Here is a 6,000-nt window from a genome sequence, read left to right on the forward strand (position 1 = left end):
GGGCGTTCGCCTTCCGCCGTCCGCCGCAGGCGATCAACCAGACGACTCGTTCCTCGGGGTCAAACAGGGTTTATTATCATGACTCTGGTCCAGACTCGGGGCGACAACTGCCCTCGGCCACACGGGCCATCCCTTTTCTACCCTCTCGGCGCCGGGTGCCGTTCCCCCGCTAGTCGCCGGTTTGGCCGCCGTGTGGCGGGCCGAGCGCCCCACACCTCCCCCCCCCTTTTAGAGGTCGAGGTCTAAGATGGCCTCCTTGTGGGCCGGGTCGCGGAGCAGATCCGGGCGGACTTTTCGGAGGATCCGGATGGCTTCCGCGACCTCCAACGGGCGGGGGGCTGCCGGAGGTGCAGCAGGAGGTGGCGCGGCTCGGCGAGCCCAGTCTGCCGCGACGCGGGCCTGGTGCAAGGCGCCCGCGAGGTGGGTGGGGCGGTGGAGCTCCGGCACCCCGCAGACGGGGCACAGCAGGCGGCGCTCCGCCTCGTTGTATACGGCCGCGGGCTCGTGCGGGTGCCGGTCCTCCAGCGTGTTGCCCCGGAAAGGCTCGGGGACGGACTCCGGGGGCGCGCCACGCTCGGGCCGGGGCTGCTCCCTCCAGCGTAGCGCTGAGGCCCAGCCCACCGGGCGGTCCGCTACCAGCACAGTCCAAGTCGCGACGGAGGCACGCTCACGGCGCGGCGGGAAGCGTGCCGCCAATCGCCTGAAATGATAGGCGTGGCGGGAACGCTCTTGGTGGCAGTGACGATCCTGCGGAGGAAATAGAGAACGGGCACACGAAGAAAAAGGACGAATTAACGGGTCTGGTTGTGATACATCAAACATGTTCGGAGACACTCGTGAACAGAACAATCCCTTTGTGAAAACAAAGGGCAGACCCGCGGGAAGGAGATGGATCCTCTTCCCCCCTCTCCGCGAAGAGACGCAGCCAGCCAAAAAAAGGATATGAATAGAGCAGGTGATGAGTCACCGAGGGCGTAGGTTGTACCGCCTGGGCGTAGTTCCGTGGTCCAAGGGCTGGCTGGGAGCTGGGATGTCCGGGACCTGCGGAAAAACTGCTGGCTCGCAGTAACGCTTGAGCTCAGACACGTGAATTGGGCCGTACTGCTGTGTACCATGCAGTCGTGCTAGGCGGTAGCTCAGCGGGGAAATTGTTTCCGTTATGCGAAAGGGTCCATCCCAACGGTTGGCGAGGGATGCTGCGAAGCCTTTCGACGCATCGCTGAGGGGATGTGTCCGACGAAGTACCAGGTCTCCAACCTGAAAGTGGACACTGCGGCGGCCCTTGTCGTACTGGGCGGCCTGTTGAAGACGAGCGACGTCGAGGTTCTCTCGTGCTTCACGAACGGCCGACGAGAGTCGGTGATGGACGTCCTGGGCGAACTGCGCGTATGGGCGTCCATTCTGCGCAACATCTGTGTATAGAAATGAATTTTCCATTGGGAAGGTTAGCTCCTTACCAAAGTTGAGACGGGCAGGCGTGAAACCAGTGGATCGGTTGACCGTGGTGCGCGTTGCAAATGCCATCTCGTCGAGTTTGGCATCCCAGTCTTTGTGACGGGCTGTGTGGGAAATCAACATCATTTTGAGGTTGCGGTTGATCCTCTCCGTGATGTTGGCTTGCGGATGATACGGCGAAGTCAGCTTGTGCCGTATTCCAAGCGCAGCGCAGGTGTCGACGAAAATCTTGCTTCGAAAGTACGAAGCACCGTCCGTGATGAGCTCTGCAGGAAAGCCGAATCTCGTGAAAACGGACAGAAGGCAGTCCCAGATCCGCTGCGAAAGAAGCTTCCGTAAGGGGAACAGTTCGACCCACTTGGTGAAGTGGTCAGTCACAACAAGTAGGTACTGATTTCCGCGAGGACTACGTGGAAACGGTCCCATGACATCACATGCGACAATCTGCCAAGGCGACTGGCTAACGACTGGCTGCATTAATCCTGGTGGTTGGCCTCCGCGAGGTTTCGCCTTCTGACACACTGGACAACTGCGAGCATACTTCAGTACATCCTGCCTGATTCCTGGCCAAGTCGCAACACGACATAACTTATCGTAAGTCTTACTGCCGCTGCTGTGACCCGCAAATGCTGAATCATGGAAGTACCTGATGAATGATTTGCGCAGCTTCCGAGGTATCACAATCCGGAAAGGCGATCCATCGCTGTCGTCGTCTGCCTGGGGGATGTAGCGGAGAAGAAGTCCGTCCTCGCTCAGCAGGTACGAGTCGTACTCGTCGTCGCTTCCGGTGCCGCTTGCTCTTCGTGCCGCAAGCCTCTCGCACACGCGTCGACAAAGTCCATCTTCCTGCTGGGCCTTGCGGAGGTCTGCTCTGCTCACCAACGTCCCCCACCGTGACTCCGAAGTGCGGGCCACGATGTCGGTTAATCCCATTAACTTCGGTTCCGTCTCAGTGGGAGGGACCTGCAAAGGAGCCCGTGACAGTGCGTCTGCCACAATATTAGTTGCTCCTTTCCTGTAGGCGATAGTGTAGTCGTACGCTTGCAGTGTCAGAGCCCATCGTGCAAGACGTCCGGCTGGATTCTGCAAATTCTTCAGCCAGGAGAGCGCTTGGTGATCCGTCTGTATCTGAAAGGAAGCGCCATCGAGATACATGTTAAACTTCTTGAGGGCGAAGATGATGGCGAGACACTCCTTTTCCGTCACGGAGTAGTTTCGCTCGGCCGCTGTCAGCGTGCGGCTAGCGAAGGCGGCTGGGCGAAGAACGTTGTCGTGTTCCTGAAGGAGGACTGCGCCCAGGCCGAAGTTGCTGGCATCTGTTTGGACGACAAATTGTCGGTTGAGATCCGGCAACTTCAAAGAGGCGACGTCGGTAATTGCTTTCGAGAGCTGAAGGAAAGCGACGCGCTGATCCTCCCCCCACCGCCATTTCTCGCACTTACGCAAGAGCAAGGTCAGGGGGTTAGCGATCTCGGCGCAGCGAGGGATGAACTGGCGATAAAACCCAATCAATTCAAGAAACCGCTGCAAACTCTTGACGTCGTGTGGCTGCGGATACTCTGTTATTGCACGCAGCTTGTCCTCGTTGGGGCGAAGAACTCCATTGTCCACTACAAAGCCAAGGAGGTTAATTTGTGGTGAAGCGAGCTGCGCCTTGTCAGGGTGAATCGTCAGGCCGGCGTTGCGCAGGCGCTCGAGGACGATCCCAAGATGCTTCAGGTGTTCCTCGAAAGTCTGGGAAAAAATAACGATGTCATCCATGTATGCCATGGCGAATTTATATTTTGTGTCGCCGAGAACGATATCCATTAAGCGCTGGAAGCTAGCGGGTGAATTGGAAAGGCCAAAGGGGAGGCGGGTAAATTCAAACAATCCTCTGTGGCAAGTGAACGCAGTCTTTGGCACGTCCTCTGGATCAATCTCAATTTGCAAAAAACCTCGACTGCAGTCCAAAGTGGTGAACACTTTCGCGTTGCCAATCGCGTACATAACCGAGTCAATGGAAGGAAAGGGGTACGAATCTCTCACCGTCACTGCGTTGAGGCGGCGATAATCCACGCAAAGTCGCACCGAGCCGTCCTTCTTCGGAGCCAAGACGACGGGGGAGGCCCATGGACTCTGGGACTCTTGCACTGCTCCGGTATCCAGCATCTCCTATAGTGCTGCGTCTAGTAGGGCTCGCTTGTGGACGCTGAGGGGCCTAGGGTTGCACCGCAGTGGTCGGGCGTCACCAGTCTCGATGCGGTGTAGCAACACGTCGGTCTTGCCCGGGGTTTCCGTGAACATCGTTGCGAACGGCTGCAGGATGCTCTCGAGCTGCTGCTTTTGCGAGCTGGTTGCTGGGCACGCGTTGAGGGCGTCTCGGATGCCATCAGGAAGAACTGCAGCTGGCCGCGCTGTGTAGTGGGTCGGAAGGGTTGCGCCGGTGACGCAGTCTTCACGTCTGGTGAAGGGGGTCACGTGTGGCTGGTTGTCCAGCCGATACCCGCCGGCAGCAAAGTCGAGCGAAATTTTTTCGTCTGCAATGAAATCTCGGCCCAAGATAACAGGTACGGCCAATCCTGGCAGATAAAGGAAACGCTGACGCCGCGTTTTTCCGTCGAAAGAAATCCTCAGCCTTACTGCGCCTGCTGCTTTTGTTTGCGCGCCTGATGCTAACTGCAAAAGCGTGCTCGAACAACGGAGCTTAACATTTTTTGATTTGCAGAGTTCAAAAACGACGTCGCCGATAAGCGAAACTCCCGCGCCGGTATCGAACAGGGCGGCGAAAAGAACTCCGAGCAGAGAAATTGTTATCCTAGGCTCGATGCTGTGGTTCGTAGGTCGTACTCGGCATACAGAAGGAAGTATTGCCGGCGACTTACATTTACCGGGGCTGGTGGCGGCCTTGGGCGGCGAGGTCTCCGGGTTCAGCGCCGCGGGCCGCCTCGGTTTCCCTGGTCAGGCAGTTCTCGCTGCTCACGGGGCCGCCGTTGTGGGCACTGGCTGCGGAAGTGGCCACGCTGTCCGCAGTTGTAGCAGGAGTCATTCTGCCGCTGGGTTCCCACGTTGCCCCGTTCACTCCCACGTCGCCGGCTGCCTCTCGGCTCCGCCGGGTCATTCCCACGTTGCCAGCCGCCTCTCGGCTGGCGCTGGGGCCTTTCGGCCATCTGAAGATCTCGCCGAGGGTCATGCAGCCAGCTTTCGCTGTCCGGGAACTGCAGCCGGCCCCTCTCGGGGTTTCGCGGCACCCGCGGCGGGCTTCCACCCAAGTGCGGGCCCTGGGGGGACCAATCCCAGGCGCCTGGGGCTTCCCTCGGTCGGGAATTTAAGCTCACGCTGACCCCAGCCGGTGATGCAGCACCGAGCCTCCCGTCGCCATCCCGAGTGCACTCAAGGGTGTCCAGGGCGCGGGGCAAGTAGGCGTAGGCGCCGACCCTTTCGGGTGGGCGGTGAGTCGGAGGGGTGCGTTCCAGGGCGGTGTGTGCAGGTGGCGACCACGCGCACGATGGTTCGAGGGCTTCTGTGGCGGGGGGCGGCGGCCGGTAGTCCACGCTGGCCAGGATCATGTCTTGCACGCCGCGCGCCGCACGAACGAGGTCTTCCACGCTCTCGAGCCGCCGCCCCTGAAGATAGACGTGGTAACGGGGGTGGCTCTGTCGGATGATGCGTGCAACCCTCTCCGACTCGGGAGCAGCTTTCGCCGCTCGGTTGAACAGCTCCTGCATGGCCCGGATGTATTCGACGAGGCCTTCCTCTGGATGCTGGGTACGTCGTTCGAGCTCCCGCTGGACTCGGGAGTCGTACCCCGGTGGCAGGAACTCTTCTCGGAAGCTACGGCGGAACGCCTCTAGGGACGGAAAGGGAGTTTGCAACACCCACCATCGTCTCGCGCTCGCTTGTAAGGCGAGGGGCAGGATGCGCTCGAGCACGTAGCTCTCCGAGGCGCCGGACGCTCGGGCGTAGACGTCCAGCTCTTCCAGGAAGTCGGCGACGGACTTCCTGTCGTCGAACCCCGTGTACACGGGGACCGTGAGCCGAGGGTGAAGCTCGGGCCCACGCTGCTGCACATGGCCGCCGGCTCCTCCCGTGCCGGTTGCGAGGCGCTCCGTCACCAACTGGAGGGTGGCGGACATTCGGGCCATGAGCGCCAGGACCTCAGCCGACGACGGACCGGGCTCCGCGTCTTCTTCGCTGGAGTCGCCGTGGTCGGACGGGGGCTGGGACTGTTTCTTGGGAGGCATGGAAAAAAGAAAAACGCGCGACAAGGGAAAAAAACAGCACACGCGAACACGAGGGAAGAAAAAAAAAAACGCGCCAACAAACTACGCCAAGAAAACCGCACCGTCAGCGACGTGCAGACCGCGGTGATAGGCGAGCGCGCAAAAAGTCACAATGAATAAGAAAAACACGACGCGATATAGAAAAAATGAAAAACGCGAACCGCGACGAATCAACGACCGAAAAGAAATTAAGAAACGCAAAGTTGAAGTAAGAGAGGACGAACCGTCTGGTCGAGATCACCGACGACGACGGACGACAGAATCCCCGTTGGGCGCCAGATGT

At 59.6% G+C, this 6,000-nt stretch overlaps 1 pseudogene; it reads right to left on the reverse strand.

Moving 5' to 3' along the window:
- Positions 1-228: 228 nt before the first annotated feature.
- Positions 229-782, reverse strand: LOC120841868 (annotated as a pseudogene).
- Positions 783-6,000: the final 5,218 nt, after the last annotated feature.

The sequence above is a fragment of the Ixodes scapularis genome, unplaced genomic scaffold, assembly GCF_016920785.2.
Source record: "Ixodes scapularis isolate PalLabHiFi unplaced genomic scaffold, ASM1692078v2 PGA_scaffold10__122_contigs__length_95168666, whole genome shotgun sequence".
Taxonomy (NCBI): Eukaryota; Metazoa; Arthropoda; class Arachnida; order Ixodida; family Ixodidae; genus Ixodes; species Ixodes scapularis.